The sequence below is a fragment of the Procambarus clarkii genome, chromosome 37 (genome assembly GCF_040958095.1).
Source record: "Procambarus clarkii isolate CNS0578487 chromosome 37, FALCON_Pclarkii_2.0, whole genome shotgun sequence".
NCBI lineage: Eukaryota > Metazoa > Arthropoda > Malacostraca > Decapoda > Cambaridae > Procambarus > Procambarus clarkii.
In genome coordinates this window covers 7,269,725-7,289,330 of record NC_091186.1, presented here as the reverse complement: position 1 = coordinate 7,289,330, position 19,606 = coordinate 7,269,725, and the positions used below count along the sequence as shown (strand labels likewise).

Sequence of the window (19,606 nt, the reverse complement as noted above, 5' to 3'; positions counted from 1 at the left end):
GTGGGCAGGAGTACGGAGGGTGGGCAGGAGTAAGGAGGGTGGGCTGGAGTAATGAGGGTGGGCAGGAGTACGGTGGGTGGGCAGGAGTAGGGAGGGTGGGCAGGAGTAAGAAGGGTGGGCAGGAGTAGGGAGGGTGGGGCAGGAGTAAGGAGGATGGGCAGGAGTAAAGAGGGTGGGGCAGGAGTAAGGAGGATGGGCAGGAGTAAAGAGGGTGGGCAGGAGTAAGGAGGGTGGGGCAGGAGTAAGGAGGGTGGGGCAGGAGTAAAGAGGGTGGGGCAGGAGTAAAGAGGGTGGGGCAGGAGTAAGGAGGATGGGCAGGAGTAAGAAGGGTGGGCAGGAGTAAGGAGGATGGGCAGGAGTAAGGAGGATGGGCAGGAGTAAGGAGGGTGGGCAGGAGTAAGGAGGATGGGCAGGAGTAAGGAGGGTGGGCAGGAGTAAGGAGGATGGGCAGGAGAAAGGAGGATGGGCAGGAGTAAGGAGGGTGGGCAGGAGTAAGGAGGATGGGCAGGAGTAAGGAGGATGGGCAGGAGTAAGGAGGGTGGGGCAGGAGTAAGGAGGATGGGCAGGAGTAAGGAGGGTGGGCAAGAGTAAGGAGGATGGGCAGGAGTAAGGAGGATGGGCAGGAGTAAGGAGGGTGGGCAGGAGTAAGGAGGAGGGGCAGGAGTAAGGAGGGTGGGCAGGAGTAAGGAGGATGGGCAGGAGTAAGGAGGATGGGCAGGAGTAAGGAGGGTGGGCAGGACTAAGTAGGGTGGGCAGGAGTAAGGAGGGTGGGCAGAAGTAAGGAGGGTGGGCAGGAGTAAGAAGAGTGGGCCGGAGTAGGGAGGATGGGCAAAAGTACGGAGGGTGGTCAGGAGTAAGGAGGGTGGTCAGGAGTAAGGAGGGTGGGCAGGAGTAAGGAGGGTGGGCAGGAGTAAGAAGAGTGGGCCGGAGTAGGGAGGGTGGGCAGGAGTAAGAAGAGTGGGCCGGAGTAGGGAGGATGGGCAGGAGTACGGAGGGTGGGCAGAAGTAAGGAGGGTGGGCAGGAGTACGGAGGGTGGGCAGGAGTAAGGAGGGTGGGCAGGAGTAGGGAGGGTGGGCCAGGAGTAAGGAGGGTGGGCAGGAGTAAGGAGGGTAGGCAGGAGTAAGGAGGGTGGGCAGGAGTAAGGAGGGTGGGCAGGAGTAAGGAGGGTGGGCAGGAGTAAGGAGGGTGGGCAGGAGTAAGGAGGGTGGGCAGGAGTAAGAAGAGTGGGCCGGAGTAGGGAGGATGGGCAGGAGTACGGAGGGTGGGCAGGAGTAAGGAGGGTGGGCAAGGAGTAAGGAGGGTGGTCAGGAGTAAGGAGGGTGGGCAGGAGTAAGGAGGGTGGGCAAGAGTAAGGAGGGTGGGCAGGAGTAAAGAAGGTGGGGCAGGAGTAAGGAGGGTGGGCAGGAGTAAGAAGGGTGGGCAGGAGTAAGGAGGGTGGGCAGGAGTAGGGAGGGTGGGGCAGGAGTACGGAGGGTGGGCAGAAGTAAGGAGGGTGGGCAGGAGTACGGAGGGTGGGCAGGAGTAAGGAGGGTGGGCAGGAGTAGGGAGGGTGGGCCAGGAGTACGGAGGGTGGGCAGGAGGAAGGAGGGTGGGCAGGAGTAAGGAGGGTGGGCAGGAGTAAGGAGGGTGGGCAGGAGTAAGGAGGGTGGGCAGGAGTAAGGAGGGTGGGCAGGAGTAGGGAGGGTGGGCAGAAGTAAGGAGGGTGGGCAGGAGTAAGGAGGGTGGGCAGGAGTAGGGAGGGTGGGGCAGGAGTAAGGAGGGTGGGCAGGGGTAAGGTGGGTGAGCAGGAGTAAGGAGGGTGGGCAGGAGTAAGAAGGGTGGGCAGAAGTAAGGAGGGTGGGCAGGAGTAAGAAGGATGGGCAGGAGTAGGGAGGATGGGCAGGAGTAAGGAGGGTGGGCAAGAGTAAGGAGGGTGGGCAGGAGTACGGAGGGTGGGCAGGAGTAAGGACTGTGGGCAGGAGTAGGGAGGGTGGGAAGGAGTAAGGAGGGTGGGGCACGAGTAAGGAGGGTGGGCAGGAGTAAGGAGGGTGGGCAGGAGTAAACAGGGTGGGCAGGAGTAAGGAGGGTGGGCAGGAGTAAGTAGGGTGGGCAGGAGTAAGGAGGGTGGGCAGGAGTAAAGAGGGTGGGGCAGGAGTAAGGAGGGTGGGCAGGAGTAAGGAGGGTGGGCAGGAGTAAGGAGGGTGGGCAGGAGTAAGCAAGATGGGCAGGAGTAAGGAGGGTGGGCAGAAGTAAGGAGGGTGGGCAGGAGTAAGGAGGGTAGGCAGGAGTAAGGAGGGTGGGCAGGAGTAAGGAGGGTAGGCAGGAGTAAGGAGGGTGGGCAGGAGTAAGGAGGGTGGGCAGGAGTAAGGAGGGTGGACAGGAGTAAGGAGGGTGGGCAGGAGTAAGGAGGGTGGACAGGAGTAAGGAAGGTGGACAGGAGTAAGGAGGGTGGACAGGAGTAAGGAGGGTGGGCAGGAGTAAGGAGGGTGGGCAGAAGTAAGGAGGGTGGGCAGGAGTAAGGAGGGTGGGCAGGAGTAAGAAGAGTGGGCCGGAGTAGGGGGGATGGGCAGGAGTACGGAGGGTGGGCAGGAGTAAGGAGGGTGGGCAAGGAGTAAGGAGGGTGGTCAGGAGTAAGGAGGGTGGGCAGGAGTAAGGAGGGTGGGCAAGAGTAAGTAGGGTGGGCAGGAGTAAAGAAGGTGGGGCAGGAGTAAGGAGGGTGGGCAGGAGTAAGGAGGGTGGGCAGGAGTAGGGAGGGTGGGGCAGGAGTACGGAGGGTGGGCAGAAGGAGGGTGGGCAGGAGTACGGAGGGTGGGCAGGAGTAAGGAGGGTGGGCAGGAGTAGGGAGGGTGGGGCAGGAGTACGGAGGGTGGGCAGGAGTAAGGAGGGTGGGCAGGAGTAAGGAGGGTGGGCAGGAGTAAGGAGGGTTGTAACACTGTAAAAGTGTTTGGTTTAGTTTAATACATACATAGAGTACATGAGTCACAGACAAGGATCTGAGAGGCGCCAGTTGTCTGCCTGAGATCTCACACCTCAAAGCGTTAATGACCTCAAGTGACCTGAGGTCAGATCATGAGAATTTCACCTTGCTTCCGCTAAGCTTATAATTGTAGTCTGGTAGCCTTCAAACATGCCGACGTTTAAGGAGTGGCTGGGTAGTGCCGGAGGCTATCTACTTGTGGGCGGAGTTAGCTACTAGGGTCCCCAATATATACTGAGGGAGCATAGAGCATTGAAGCATTAAGACAACAGAGCAGACGAGCCAGCAGAGCAGAGAAGACGTCCCTAGCAGGGAGGCTGTCGGCCGGCAGGGGCGAGACAGTCTCAGTCAAGCTACAGACCCCCCCCCCACCCCTCTCTATTCAACTTAGACTCAGTCCTCGGTGAGTGAACATTAAGGTGACTTGGTCGTGTTTACATATGTTGTGTGATGATCAGGGGCAGTCAAGTTGTAGGGTTCTCGAATTCTTGGATAATGACTCTCTTTAACATTTTAATTGGATTGCTTATATTATGATACTTAGTATGTGAAATACATGAACTTATTATTTAAATCGTCTTTGTTCCCTAGAGCTTTGAGTTGAGGTGAGAAAGCCTCGGTGGTTACTAGATTCAAGATATTAATGAGTACTTGTTTGGAGTTGATACATGGTAATAACATCTTTGGTGAATATTGTGATACAGACAAGTTCCATTCCTTGTCTTGTATGTAATGATCATGAATGGATGGTGGCAGCATTTCGTCTTCTACTAGCTACTTTCTACTTCTACTATCTACTCTTCTACTTCTACCTATCTACACCTCTCCCTCCACCCCTCTCTAAACTCTCCCTTTCAACTAATGACCCTCCTCGCCCCTCCCACCTCTCTCCTCTCTCACCCCAAACCCTCAATAATTACTTCACTATTCATTTCTTTCCTTTCGTTTTCTCTTATACGTTTGTGGCAATGATTCTGTATTCTAGAGTTCTCTCTAGAGTTTCGGGTAGCTGATCCAGTTACGGCGCCTTGTAGTCTTAGCACCTAGGTAGTCAAATACCTAGGTTACAAGGTGTTGAACGAGAGAGGATGCCTTAGGAACTCTGGAGGGTGCTCTAGAATAGTTAGCTAACTGAGGACGGGATAACGGACTAGAGAGAGCTGTTTCCCCCGGCCTCGTTAGTTAACTGGGGGGTGGAATAATGGACAAGATAGAGCTATTTCCCCCACCCCCCGTTACAGGGTGGGCAGGAGTAAGGAGGGTGGGCAGGAGTAAGGAGGGTGGGCAGGAGTAAGAAGGATGGGCAGGAGTAGGGAGGATGGGCAGGAGTACGGAGGGTGGGCAGGAGAAAGGAGGGTTGGCAGTAGTAAGGAGGGTGGGCTAAAGTAAGGAGGGTGGGCAGGAGTAAGGAGGGTGGGCAGGAGTAAGGTGGGTGGGGCAGGAGTAAGGAGGGTGGGCAGGGGTAAGGAGGGTGGGCTGGAGTAAAGAGGGTGGGCAGGAATAAGGAGGGTGGGCAGGAGTAAGGAGGGTGGGCAGGGGTAAGGTGGGTGGGCAGGAGTAAGGAGGGTGGGCTGGAGTAAGGAGGGTGGGCAGGAGTAAGGAGGGTGGGCAGGAGTAAGGAGGATGGGCAGGAGTAAGGAGGGTGGGCAGGAGTAAGGAGGGTGGGCAGGAGTAAGGAGGGTGGGCAGGGGTAAGGTGGGTGGGCAGGAGTAAGGAGGGTGGGCTGGAGTAAGGAGGGTGGGCAGGAGTAAGGAGGGTGGGCAAGAGTAAGGAGGGTGGGCAGGAGTAAGGAGGGTGGGCTGGAGTAAGGAGGGTGGCCAGGAGTAAGGAGGGTGAGCAGGAGTACGGAGGGTGGGCAGGAGTAAAGAGGGTGGGCAGGAGTAAGGAGGGTGGGCAGGAGTAAGGAGGGTGGGCAGGAGTAAAGAGGGTGGGCAGGAGTAAGGAGGGTGGGCAGGAGTACGGAGGGTGGGCAGGAGTAGGGAGGGTGGGCAGGAGTAGGGAGGGTGGGCAGGAGTAGGGAGGGTGGGCAGGAGTAAGGAGGATGGGCAGGAGTAAGGAGGATGGGCAGGAGTAAGGAGGATGGGCAGGAGTAAGGAGGGTGGGCAGGAGTAAGAAGGGTGGGCAGGAGTAAGGAGGGTGGGCAGGAGTAAGGAGGGTGGGCAGGAGTAAGGAGGATGGGCAGGAGTAAGGAGGGTGGGCAGGAGTAAGGAGGGTGGGCAGGAGTACGGAGGGTGGGCAGGAGTAAGGAGGGTGGGCAGGAGTAAGGAGGGTGGGCAGGAGTAAAGAGGGTGGGCATGAGTAAAGAGGGTGGGCAGGAGTAAGGAGGGTAGGCAGGAGTTAGGAGGGTGGGCAGGAGTAAGGAGGGTGGGCAGGAGTAAGGAGGGTGGGCAGGAGTAAGGAGGGTGGGCAGGAGTAAGGAGGGTGGGCAGGAGTAAGGAGGGTGGGCAGGAGTAAGGAGGGTGGGTCGGAGTAGGGAGGGTGGGCCGGAGTAAGGAGGGTGGGCAGGAGTAAGGAGGGTGGGCAGGAGTAAGGAGGGTGGGCAGGAGTACGGAGGGTGGGCAGGAGTAAGGAGGGTAGGCAGGAGTTAGGAGGGTGGGCAGGAGTAGGGAGGGTGGGCAGGAGTAAGGAGGGTGGGCAGGAGTAAGGAGGGTAGGCAGGAGTACGGAGGGTGGGCAGGAGTAAGGAGGGTGGGCTGGAGTAAGGAGGGTGGGCTGGAGTAAGGAGGGTGGGGCAGGAGTAAGGAGGGTGGGCAGGAATAAGGAGGGTGGGCAGGAGTAAGGAGGGTGGGCTGGAGTAAGGAGGGTGGGCAGAAGTAAGGAGGGTGGGCAGAAGTAAGGAGGAGGATAGGCAGGAGGAGGGAGGGTGGGCAGGAGTAAGGAGGGTGGGCAGGAGTAAGGTAGGCAAGGAGGGCAAGGAGGGACCCTGTCTAGCAGAGAGGGATGGAAGGAGGGAGTCAAGCAGGGAGGCTGGTAGGGGGGAGGGGTGGGTAGGCAAGCAGGGAGGCTGGAGTGGGTGTAATAGGAGCGGGTGTGATGGGTGTCCGCCCACCTGCAAACCTGCTCATCCACCCATCTGCCAACCATCAAACCCTTCTTCCTGCCATCCGTTCATCCAGCCCATCTTCCTGCCAGCCATCCAGCCCACCCGCTCACCCACCTGTCTGCCCACCCACCTGCCCTGCCAGCCATCCAGCCCACCCGCTCACCCACCTGTCTGCCCGCCCACTTGCCCTGCCCATCTTCCTGCCAGCCAGCCAGCCCACCCGCTCACCCACCTGTCTGCCCGCCCACTTGCCCTGCCCACCTTCCTGCCAGGCAGCTACCCACCCAGCTCACCCACCTGTCTGCCCGCCCACTTGCCCTGCCCACCTTCCTGCCAGGCAGCTACCCACCCACTCACCCACCTGTCTGCCCGCCCACTTGCCCTGCCCACCTTCCTGCCAGGCAGCTACCCACCCAGCTCACCACCCACCCAGCACCACACACTAATTATAGTGTGTGTGGAAATTCAAATTACGTTGGCTGTGATACATAAAGATTGTGAATGTTAATTTTTTCTTCCCCGGTAAAACTCAGCTAATCCGGATGTCGGGCTTAACTGGATAGGGGTCCTTCTCATATAGTCTGGATAATCGAGTTCATACAGTATATATAATATATTATCCAGGATATATGACCTCTATCAAGCATATTCAGGTCATTTTTACATATTATTTAGCACTAATAACTAACCTTGCTTACAACTATTCTAATACTTCATTTCAAGTCCAAAACAAGGCATACATACACTTATATTATTAAACCTCTTGTCTGGAAATACTTTATATAAATCAGCCAAGCCTACTCAGGTCACACTCACTGAATGAAAGGTTTCTGATCTTTCCATATGAAAACACTCATAATAATGCCAGATTATTTTAACCATTGAGAACCCACGTAATAGTGTGCAAGAGGCAGAGGTGTAATTAACGGAGGAAAGCGCGATCACAAGTTAGGTATCCAGTGTCAGTTATTTATTATAAGACATTCAGGTATTCATAATTAAATATCTTATGAGAAAATATATAGGATTCTGTAATGAGAAAATGTGGCTAACTCTACAGTAGACGGAAAAACACAACAATTTACATATTTGAAATCACAAATTTAAATATAATAAACCTAACAAATAAAGTATAGAGAAAGCTCTTGTAATGTGATTCATTGACCACTTGGAAATTCAAATGCATTTTACCTACCAATAATACGCTAACATACGTTAGCTTGAATATTCCTGGAGTGACTCTCATACATTCTCTCTCTCTCTCTGCATATAATTTCAAACATTTCCTTCATATCAGAAAGTTGGATGTACCAAATCTTTTAAATGTTAAACATCGACAAATTTAACATTTAAAAATGTAATTTACTGGTGTAAATGTGTATTTATGAGTGTATAAACATCTATTTAAATGTATAATAAAACAAATATGAAAGACAAAAGCATATAAAGAATAAACTAGAAAACAGAATATAGCAACTCTTTGATTAATGAAAATGTTTGAAACATTTTATGTCACCATTCATTCATTCATAATTTACATCATTTACACAACATAATTTACATAATAGTAGGAATCAACCAACCAGGTATCAACCAGGCATCCATCAGTCTGAGGAGACTATTGAGTTTTGCTCTGGTTGTCGGTCTGGAGTGGCCTCTCCAGGGCATAAAGCCAGGGTAGGTTGATATGCTGGAGAAACTGTTATCCAAGCAGCAGGCGCCGAAAGTCTCCAATGGAAAGGCAAACGCCAATACGATTGGTTCCAGCGCCGTCGCAGGAACTGTCAGAACGAGAGGCTCCAACTCCGGAGTTAACCTCGAGGTTGGTAAAAGAGGGCACAGAGACTCCAGACCCGGAGACCGCCGGGATCGGAGAAGAACCACCCCAGCAAGGGGCAAGAACGACCCCAGCCTCCTGAAGCAGGGCTCCCTGAGCCCCAGGTGGAGAATGTCCAGCCCTGCACCTATGGGTTCATCACAGCCCCCTTTCACCCGAGGCTACCTTCCTTCATGACCCACCAGAAGGAAGAGTAATAATTATTAATTACAACAAGTCGTATTATAATTATTATTATAATAATATAGTTATTAATATAATTATAATAATACAGAGTAACTAGGGCAGGGCGAGGAACAAACTAACTGACAATTTACATACACAGTAACATAATAACATACATAACATAATTAACATACACAAAAAACGGCTGCTTGCCATAAGTCCGTTTGTACGCTAAATAAAATGTTCTATAGTATTAAATGAATAATTCATTTAATAATGTAGTATGAAATACTACATGAATAATTCAAATACAGTGGTACCTTCATTTACGATCGTAATCCATTCCCAGGGACTCGGCGTCAACCAAAAATTCGGCAACAAAACGAATTTTGCCATAAGAAATAATGTAAGTTTAATTAATCCGTTCCACCCCCCCCCCCCCAATAAAAACAGCGTTGAATGTAATGAAACGCCGTTTTCTGGGTGATACCCGGAGGCTCCCCGGAGCTTACTAGGCTGATATGCTAATGTCAGACATTGGCATCAGTCATGTGTATGGAGTTCTGTGGCCCTACCGGGGACCACGAGCCAGAACCTGGCCCCCTCAGAGAGGCAAGGGGAGCAATAGCCTATAGAAACCCTCGTGTGGTTGGAAGCATTCTATGTCTGCCATCGACCGGGTCAGGCACCCAGAAAGGTAAGCATCCCAAAACAAACCCCTATTCTGTCGAAATTATTGCTACCAAAAGCCGAACAAGTGGATAGAACTCCCCACAAAGAAACGAACAAACGATCATGACGTCACACGTCGCCGCGCCGCTGTTACACAGCTTCCCCGTCCCCGGGAGGGGGAAGGGGGGAGCCCCAGACCCCTCATGCCGGCTATCGACCCGTCAGTTTTTAGGCTGGATGTCAAAACACGAAAAAAACGCCGACCGGAGGGAGGAAGGGATGCCGGGCAGCCTCCGGGCCTCACCCAGAAAATGGCGTTTCATTACATTCAACGCTGGTTTTCTGGGGGGACCCCCTTCGGCTCCCCGGAGCTAACTACCCACAGAGGAAGAGCGTAAGGACTTACCCGGGAGGCGGTCGTTGTTCACTCCACAACTCGAAGTCGAGACAACTTGCTGCAACCACCGACCGAAAACGACACAGGCCCGACTAGGCCCAGGGACGTGCACGAGGTAACGAGCAGCCAGGACCCTGTACGACCGCCAAAAGCCCCGTGCCCGAATGTGAGCCCATGGTGCCAAAGACGGCAGCAAGCGCAGTGAATGTACAAACATCATGGGCATGGGGATAGACCGCAGGCTAGCTAGTCGTAAGAACTCTGCGGACGACCTGGGAGACCCACACCCGCGAACAGGGAAGAAAGGGAAACCGGATCAACCCAAAGCGTGTCCCCAGACACAGAGGCCGAGGCGCGCAAGTAACGGCAAAGAGCCACCACTGAACACAAAACATGATGCACCCCCGGCCCAACCAATGAAGCATCAACAACCCAGGGACCCCTTCAGAAAGCAGCAGTTTCAATCTTCACCAGAAAAGAAGGAGACAGCTGCAGACGAACAAAACCATCATGAAGACTGAAAGAGCAGAAACCCCTGCGCTGGAGGAGGGCATGAAGCTACCCAACCCGACAGCCAGAGGTCACTGCCAACAGATAAGGAGCCTTATAGAACAATTCTGAACTGAAGGGGCCACAACAAACTGAGGAGAAGAAAGAAAATAGCACTCTGTCCAATGACCAGGACGGCTCAGGCTGCGCAAGAGCAGGAGCAGGCCAGAGGTGAAACAATGCATGAGACAGCTTGCGAAACGGCACAGAGGTAACATCAAAACCGAAAGCAAGCCGAAGTGGCTCCGCCAGCGCCTCACGATACGAGGCGACAGTATGGGGCAAGATGACGGCCCCAAACTTCCACAAGAAAAGGACAAGGCCACGCCAACAAATGCAGCTACCGAAGAAGGGACAGAAGGAAAAGGAAGGGCCGCCAAAAACCCCAAACTACCGCCAAGAAGAAGCACGCAGCTGGGACACCATCAATGAAGCCACCCGATCACCAACAGAAGGTGAGAGACTCGAGGCAGAACCGAACCGGCCCCGCCATGGGCCAATTGAGCCTAGTAAGATGCGGAGCTGCGGAAAGATCTTGGGTGCCACCACGGAGCCAGCTAAGCCAGAAACCCAAGCCGACAAAGGAGATGGAACATCCGCCATACAGAAGACACCCCAACTCCCGCGAGCCCGCCAGGAGATCGGAGACGACAGTTCCGACTTGCAAAACTAGAGAAGGGAAACCGAGAGAACGTGAAAACGCCAACAGGCTGGGTAAGTCAGGTAACCAGGAACCGAAATAGGAGGCAATAGGAGAGCCAAAAGGCACAAACAAAACACAACCATGTGTAGGATAAGAGGAGAAAACGGAAAAACACAAGATCAGAAGAAAAGCCCCAGCACCAACGGCCAGGGACATGAGCATTGAAGGAAGATGAGGAACGAAGAAGACAAGGAGCAAAACAGGAATGAAAGGGACACGACCAACAACACACAGAGCCGCTGGTCATGTCCCAACAAGCCACGCCAACAACACAGGTGTCTGACACGTCCCAACACAAGACGAAAAGGAAAAAAAGGTGCAAAGGTACGCCAACAGACCAGTACCCGAACCAAAGAGTATGAGCTACGAGGATATGATCACCCACATCGACGATTCCCAAAGGAAGCGATAAGGAAGAGAAAGACCGACTACGGGATCCCAGGGGCACACGCACCAAGGGACACTGGTGGAAGGATAACCCAAACGAGCCAAAGAGACATGGGAAAGAAGTATTGCAGTGTCAGTAGTAGACAAGCGGAACGCATGAGGAAGCGATGTGGTAAAGGATGACACCACACACAGCTTCAAGCGCAGATATGATAGAGTCAAGCACGCCCAGGAACCTGCACATGAGCAAATGACAGGTGAGAAGCGGGACCAAAAAGCCAGAGCCCAACTCCTGCAACACAACTAGGGAAGTACAACTAGGTAAGTACCGTACAGAAAATCCAATGTATATGGAAGGTCTAAGCCAGGCACTGCAAGACGTGCAAGGAAAGAGTGACTCAGATAAGACCATGAAAAACGGGGCCATGACCTCCCTTGCAACAATTAAACCAGAAGAACAATTAAGGCCCCAGGAAGAAGCACAGAAGGGCCAAACAAAAATCCATACCCAATCCCCAACACACATCCACAACATGAAAACTGCTGCAAAATGTCACCTCAGAACATCCAGACAGGAACACTTACCCCCATAACATATAACCCCCACCATTGTACCTCGAAACGTGGTGGAAGTAGGGCCCCTATCTGAACTCAAGTATGGGCTGGACATGCACAAGAGTGGGACTGGATGGGTATAAATAGGAGCTGCCTCGTATGGCCTATTAGGCCAGCTGCAGTCACCTGTGTTCTGATGTTCGTATATTCGTATCAAAAAATCATTAACCAGCACCTGGCCGAAGAGAAACCAGACCGCATGAACTCACCTACAGAACGTAGGCACGAACGTGTCACGACACAACATAGCCGAGAAAATTCCGGGAGCACCGCCAGTGGAAGAAGGCAAAACCGCACATGCAGGAGAACAGGGGTAGAGGCGAAGGAAGAGCCCGACACCCATATGCAGGGAAAACCCAGCGTCCTCCCAATAGCAGCAATCCAGAACACCCGCAGGAACTACGGGGCACGGACTGGAGAATGGAGAGGAACGAGCGCCGAAGCATCGGAGAGAAAAGGGACACAAAATCCCAGCTCACGTACACACTGCCCGTATCAAAACAAACAACCACGGCGCATGCGCAGCAGGGATGCCAGAAGTCGCGAGCTAAAGAAAGAAACCACGAATTGACTACAAAAATAGACAAAATAGTGTTGTTAACAACCGAATCCCATATGAGAGTACACAGGGCAGCCGCTAACCATAGTTGAAAAGAGCAGGAAAGGACCGAGAAGAAACATAGCACAGCATCCCATTTGGGCTACAAAGAGCCCAACTGGGCTCCAAGGACCCCAATCTGGCAACCCTGCGCAGCGCAGGACAGTGCACGGAGATAAGAGACAAACACGAAAGAAAGAAACAGGGCCGAAAAACGAGAAGCTTGGAGAAGGACCGTCAAGCCCCAGAAGGGACCGGAAGACGACAGACATTCCAAGAATATGGGAAGAAGCAAAACCTTCCCGATCCTAGTTTTTTACATATTTTTTCAATATTTCTGATAAGTTTTTCTCATTTTTTTGCACTAAAGTTATTCAATAGTGTGTGTTTTGAGTAATTTATATGGTAAAATATGTAGAACATCGGAATCCTCATATATATTCATGTTAATAATATGCATCTATATTATTTACTTGGAAAAATACAACCTGTTATTTTTGGTGTTATTATACTGCATACACAATTTTTATACAACTATGAATATTGACTTCCACGATTATGAACCACCAAGCTGTTGTGGTTGGTGTGGTAAAGACAGTCAACCACACACACTACCTGTGCCAGCAGCAGGCTGTGCCAGCAGACTGTACCAGCAGACTGTACCAGCAGACTGTGCCAGCAGACTACCAGCAGACTGTACCAGCAGACTGTACCAGCAGCAGGCTGTGCCAGCAGACTACTAGCAGACTACCAGCAGACTGTGCCAGCAGACTGTACCAGCAGACTGTACCAGCAGGCTGTGCCAGCAGACTGTGCCAGCAGACTGTATCAGCAGACTGTGCCAGCAGCAGGCTGTGCCAGCAGACTGTACCAGCAGACTGTGCCAGCAGCAGGCTGTGCCAGCAGACTACTAGCAGACTACCAGCAGACTGTGCCAGTAGACTGTGCCAGCAGACTGTACCAGCAGGCTGTGCCAGCAGACTGTACCAGCAGACTGTGCCAGCAGCAGGCTGTGCCAGCAGACTGTACCAGCAGACTGTGCCAGCAGCAGGCTGTGCCAGCAGACTGTGCCAGCAGACTGTACCAGCAGACTACCAGCAGGCTGTGCCAGCAGACTGTGCCAGCAGACTGTACCAGCAGACTACCAGCAGGCTGTGCCAGCAGACTGTGCCAGCAGCAGGCTGTGCCAGCAGACTGTACCAGCAGACTGTGCCAGCAGCAGGCTGTGCCAGCAGACTGTACCAGCAGACTGTGCCAGCAGCAGGCTGTGCCAGCAGACTGTACCAGCAGACTGTGCCAGCAGGCTGTGCCAGCAGACTGTACCAGCAGACTACCAGCAGGCTGTGCCAACAGCAGGCTGTGCCAGCAGACTGTACCAGCAGACTGTGCCAGCAGACTGTACCAGCAAACTGTGCCAGCAGACTGTGCCAGCAGACTGTTCCAGCAGACTGTGCCAGCATAATGTACTAGCAGACTGTTCCAGCAGACTGTGCCAGCATAATGTACCAGCAGACTGTGCTAGCAAACTGTACCAGCAGACTGTGCCAGCAGACTGTGCCAGCATAATGTGCCAGCAGACTGTGCGAGTAGAATGTGCCAGCAAACTGTACCAGCAGACTGTGCCAGCAGACTGTGCCAGCAGACTGTGCCAGCAGACTGTGCCAGCAGACTGTGCTAGCAGACTTTGCCAGCAGATTGTGCCAGCAGACTTTGCCAGCATAATGTGCCAGCAGACTGTACTAACAGACTTTGCCAGCAGATTGTGCCAGCAGACTGTGCCAGCAGACTTTGCCAGCATAATGTGCCAGCAGACGGTGCCAGCAGACTGTACTAGCAGACTGTGCCAGCATAATGTACCAGCAGACTGTGCAAGCAGCAGACAGTGCCAGCAGACTGTGCCAGCAGACTGTGCCAGCATAATGTACCAGCAGACTGTGCAAGCAGCAGACAGTACCAGCAGTAGACTGTGAGAGCAGACTCTGTCAGCAGACTGTGCCAGTAGTCTGTGCCAGCAGACTGTACTAGCAGACTTTGCCAGCAGATTGTGCCAGCAGACTTTGCCAGCATAATGTGCCAGCAGACTGTGCCAGCAGACTGTACTAGCAGACTGTGCCAGCATAATGTACCAGCAGACTGTGCCAGCAGACTGTGCCAGCATAATGTACAAGCAGACTGTGCCAGCAGACTGTGCCAGCATAATGTACCAGCAGACTGTGCAAGCAGCAGACAGTGCCAGCAGACTGTGCCAGCCAACTGTGCCAGCAGTAGACTGTGAGAGCAGACTCTGTCAGCAGACTGTGCCAGTAGTCTGTGCCAGCAGACTGTACTAGCAGACTTTGCCAGCAGATTGTGCCAGCAGACTTTGCCAGCATAATGTACCAGCAGACTGTACCAGTAGACTGTACCAGCAGACTGTGCCAGCAGACTGTGCCAGCATAATGTACCAGCAGACTGTGCCAACAACAGACGGTGCCAGCAGACTGTACCAGCAAATTGTGCTAGCAGACTGTGCCAGCATAATGTACCAGCAGACTGTGCCAGCAGACTGTGCCAGCATAGTGTGCGAGTAGAATGTGCCAGCAGACTGTGCCAGCAGGCTGTGCCAGCAGACTGTGCCAGCATAATGTACCAGCAGACTGTGCTAGCAAACTGTACCAGCAGACTCTGCCAGCAGACTGTGCCAGTAGAATGTGCCAGCAAACTGTGCCAGCAGACTGTACCCGTAGACTGTGCCAACAGCAGACGGTGCCAGCAGACTGTGCCAGTAGACTATGCCAGCAGATTGTACCAGCAGACAGTGCCAGTATACTATGCCAGCAGACTGTACTAGCAGACTTTACCAGCAGACTGTGCCAGCAGACTTTGCCAGTAAACAGTGCCAGCAGACTGTACCAGCAGACTGTACTAGCAGACTTTGCCAGCAGACTGTGCCAGCATACTGTGCCAGTAGACTATGCCAGCAGATTGTACCAGCAGACAGTGCCAGTATACTATGCCAGCAGACTGTACTAGCAGACTTTACCAGCAGACTGTGCCAGCAGACTTTGCCAGTAAACAGTGCCAGCAGACTGTACCAGCAGACTGTACTAGCAGACTTTGCCAGCAGACTGTGCCAGCAGACTGTGCCAGTAGACTATGCCAGCAGATTGTACCAGCAGACAGTGCCAGTATACTATGCCAGCAGACTGTACTAGCAGACTTTGCCAGCAGACTGTGCCAGCAAAATGTACCAGCAGACTGTGACAGCAGACTGTACCAGCAGACTGTACTAGAAGACTTTACCCACATACTGTACCAGCAGACTGTGCCAGTAGATTCCGCCAGCAGACTGTGCCAGCAGACTGTAGCAGCAGACTTTTCCAGCAACAGACTGTGTTAGCAGACTTGGCCAGCAGCAGACTGTGCCAGTAGACTATGACAGCAGACTCTGCCAGCAAACTTAACCATCAGACTGTACCAGTAGACTGTGCCAGCAAACTGTACCAACAGACTTTGCCAGCAGACTGTGCCAGTAGACTGTGCCAGCAGACTTTGCCAGTAAACAGTGCCAGCAGACTGTGCCAGTACACTGTGTCAGCAGACTGTGGCAGCAGACTGTGTCAGCAGAAGGTGCCAGCAGACTATGCCAGCAGACTGTGCCAGTACACTGTGGCAGCAGACTGTGTCAGCAGACTGTGACAGCAGACTGTACTAGCAGACTTTGCCAGCAGACTGTGGCAGCAGACTGTGTCAGCAGACGGTGCCAGCAGACTGTGCCAGCTTAATGTACCAGCAGATTGTACCAGCAAACTGTGCCAGCAGACTGTGCCAGCAGCAGACTATGCAAGCAGCAGACTGTGCCAGCAGCAGACTGTGCCAGCAGCAGACTGTGCCAGCAGCAGACTGTGCCAGCAGCAGACTGTGCCAGCAGCAGACTGTGCCAGCAGCAGACTGGGCCAGCAGCAGACTGGGCCAGCAGCAGACTGGGCCAGCAGCAGACTGTGCCAGCAGCAGACTGTGCCAGCAGCAGACTGTGCCAGCAGCAGACTGTGCCAGCAGCAGACTGGGCCAGCAGCAGACTGTGCCAGGAGATGAAACAAAAGGAGTCACAAGATACTACACACATTACTAATTCTCAGCACAATGATATTATTACCAGCAATCTGACAACAACAGTGTGTAAATTAATACATTTAAATAAGACCATTTGTGTGTGTATGTGGACCATTTGTATACTACACAATATTGTGTGTCTGCATATTAGTGATACAATTATTATACCCGTATTCATAGGAAAATAAGTGCTTTTGCTGTTATTACATTGCATATATATATATATATATATATATATATATATATATATATATATATATATATATATATATATATATATATATATATATATATATATATATATATATATATATATACACACACTAGCTGTACCCGGCCACGCGTTGCTGTGGCTCAGCAACACATGTGCGTTGCTGAGCCACAGTAACCTTTTCCTGTTTACCCGGGCCTCCCCACCATTCCCTCCCCTTCCCCCTGTCCCCTCGTCTTCCCAACTCCCCGATCCCCTAGTCCTCCCCACCATTCCTCCCTCCCCGATCCCTTTGTCCTCCCCACCATTCCCCACTCCAGCGTCCCCGTCCTCCTCCTATCAATTCCCCATTCCACTGTACCCTTGTCCTCCCTACCATTCCCTCTTCCCTCGTCCGATGCATTCTCAAATGATCTGATGTTCTCATAAAAAAATTGGGAACATCAAATGGTCTGATGTTCCCTTCACTGAAATATAAGAAAAACAGTTAACAAATGAAAAGAAAAACAACGAAAAATAAAAAAAAATAAACTATTCTCATGAAATTAACGGTATGGTAAACAACACAGCTTAATTTCAAAGCAATGTCACACAGAATAATTAAGTCAAAATGAAAATAAATCGAAAACTATGAAAATTCAATTTATCAATGAAATTGAAAACATTGAATTGGAAATATATTTAGTATAGCTTCGATTGCTCTTACATTCAATAGATGGCGCTGTTTAAAAAAAATGTTTTTACCTGTCATAGGTGTGGCATCTATACTTACACTCACGAAATGAATGGTATGGGAAACAACACAGCTCAATTCCAATGCAATGTCACACAAAATAATTAAATCAAAATTAAAATCGAAATCCATGAAAATTCAATTTGTCACTGCAACTGGAAACATTGAAATGGAATTGTAACATGTTTAGTATAGCGTGTGCTGGACTTACGTGCAACAGATGGCGCTGTTTCTTACAAAAAAAAAAAGAATGATTTTACCTGTCACAGGTGTGGTATCTATATAAACGGTATATAAAAACATGCGCATATTCGAATGGAACGTTGTATCAGAATTTCAAAGCAATCTGTAAAGAGGTTTAGAAGATTTCTCACATGAAAAACAGTTTAAAAAAAAAATCCGTCAAAGGCGTGATATCAATATAGTATGTATATAAATACCTGCTCGTATGCAAACTGAACATTGTGTGAAAATTTCAAAGCAATCAGTGAAGAACTTTCGGATATTAGCGATTTTTAACAAACGAACATTTCCATTTTTATTTATATAGATTATATAGGCTAATGTTCACACCCCAACAATGCCATAGGCATATAATTCACCCTAACAATTTCATAGGCCCACGTCCACACCCTCAACAATTCTCTAGGCCAGTCCCCAACCGAACAATTCAATAGGCCTATATCCAAACCTGAATATATAATTCACCCCAACAATTCCTTAGGCCCATGTCCACACCCTCAACAATTGTATAGTCCTATTTCCACCCCCCAACAATTGCATGTTGAGGTGTAAGACAATGGTGGAGCAGAAAGTACTCAAGTACTTACGGAGGATGATGAGAGTGCGAGGAACAAGGTGGTCAGGTGGAGCCAGTGACTCCTTCCTTCAACAGTTTTGTCTCTCCCTCGTGGTATATCCTCAATGTCTTCAGTGGTGTGGCCTCACCACACACTTACACTGCCATAAGTGTCCTGAGAGTACTGTGGGAGGGACAATTTCGCGGGTATTGTGGTCACAGGTGACCGTCTCTAAGACAGTGAGGAGCATCAGTGTTATCTTCTTCATGATGGTAGCTGCAGTTCTTATCAGAGTTGTTATCTTGTTATTGGTGATTAAATGGCGACATTGCTATCAGTTGAGGCGTGGCAGTATTATCTCACGGGTCGTCGTCTACACATCGTGTAGCAGCTTGCTTTTGTTGTGATGACGTCACTCGCTCGCTTCCCCGCCATCTTGCTCCTTGCATTTTCTTTGGTTACTGATCTTTCCCAAAACTGACTTTTTAATTTTATTTATATATACAGGAGTTTATTTATTTATATATATACAAGAAGGTGCAATGGGTTTATGAGAGTACATAGCACTGATGTTTTTACATTCTTGTAAAGCCACTAACACACACAGCATTTCGGGCAGGTCCTTAATCAGATAATTTTAAAACACTTTCGGGTTCCACTGACTGACTGACTATCTTGTCACTCAATCTTCTACTGAATAGGTTCCAACGACGCAGCACTGAATCACTCATTAAAATATTTGTTAAAAATTTAAATTTTATCAGATCAATCTGGTAGTGGTTTTAAAATATGCGCCTTTAGATTGCACACAATTTGATACCAAAATGAAAGATATAACATGAAACTTTATGTCCGAACTCTTAAAAGATTATAAATAGGCTTTTGGTCAAAATATTAAAATATTTGTTAAAATTCTATTTATTGTCCTATTATCTTGGGACTAGTTTTAAAATGCGCGCCTTTTTATTGCGAACAATTTGATACCAAAATGAAAGACGTAACACGAAATTTGATGTTATCAAATTGAACGAGTATACACATTAGGTTGCAGTGTACAAATTGGTGCTCGTTCACGGGTAACTTTAGGCTTTTCTGCGGGAAGGCACTCCAGCCTTTTGTACATTATATTCATACACATCTGTAGGGAATTTAATTGCCAACACAATGATACCAAAACGAGCGACGTAGTACGAGAATTAAGGCGAGAAAGCTGGAACGAGTATACACAAATGGGTGTCACCGCGCGCTTACCCGCACGCCAAGGCACATGACCCCTATGTCAACCGCGCGCCTGCCCGAAACGCGAAAGTGTTTAAGTAGGTAAATTGTAGTAAAATTGAGAAAAGTTAACAGGAACATTGTAAGAAATTTTTAAGAAAATTAGTAGGTACATTTTAGTAAAATTTGAGGATTATTTCTAGGTACATTGTAGTAAAACTTGCGTTCAACATAACAATGATATATGTTAATGGCAGTGATTACAACGGTGAGGTTATAAGGCTTAGAATCATTTTGGGGCAGCACACGATACAGTGCGAGTGTGAAGTATTAGGTAGAAAATTATGAAGATCAAATTAGGTACTTTTGGTGTTACTTTTAAATAAGCGGTAGGATGGACAGCTTTTTAATTCGTTAGGGAGTGAGTTCTATAGACTATGTCCCATTATTTCAATAGAGTGCTTATACAGAGTTAGTTTGACTCTGGGGATATCAAAGATATCTATTTCTGGTGTGGTAATAATGGGTTCTATTACATTTGTCAGAGGAAAGTTTCAGATTAGGGTTTGCATCTAGGAACACAACCTGTTCTCACACAAGACAGCACATATATGACTTAATGCTTAAAGT

At 50.3% G+C, this 19,606-nt stretch overlaps 1 protein-coding gene across 5 annotated transcripts in view; it reads right to left on the bottom strand.

Moving 5' to 3' along the window:
- The window catches only part of LOC123752090 (tripartite motif-containing protein 5-like), a 548,342-nt gene that overhangs the window by 66,465 nt on the left and 462,271 nt on the right, over positions 1-19,606 (bottom strand). For 4 of the 5 annotated variants that reach the window (XM_069337041.1, XM_069337044.1, XM_069337040.1 and 1 more), the window contains exon 1: positions 17,789-18,013. The exons of the other annotated variant lie outside the window; for it this stretch is intronic. The gene's annotated coding sequence lies outside the window, so the exon portion shown is untranslated. Of the gene's footprint in view, positions 1-17,788; positions 18,014-19,606 lie in introns of those variants that run through there. 5 annotated transcript variants of the gene reach the window in all.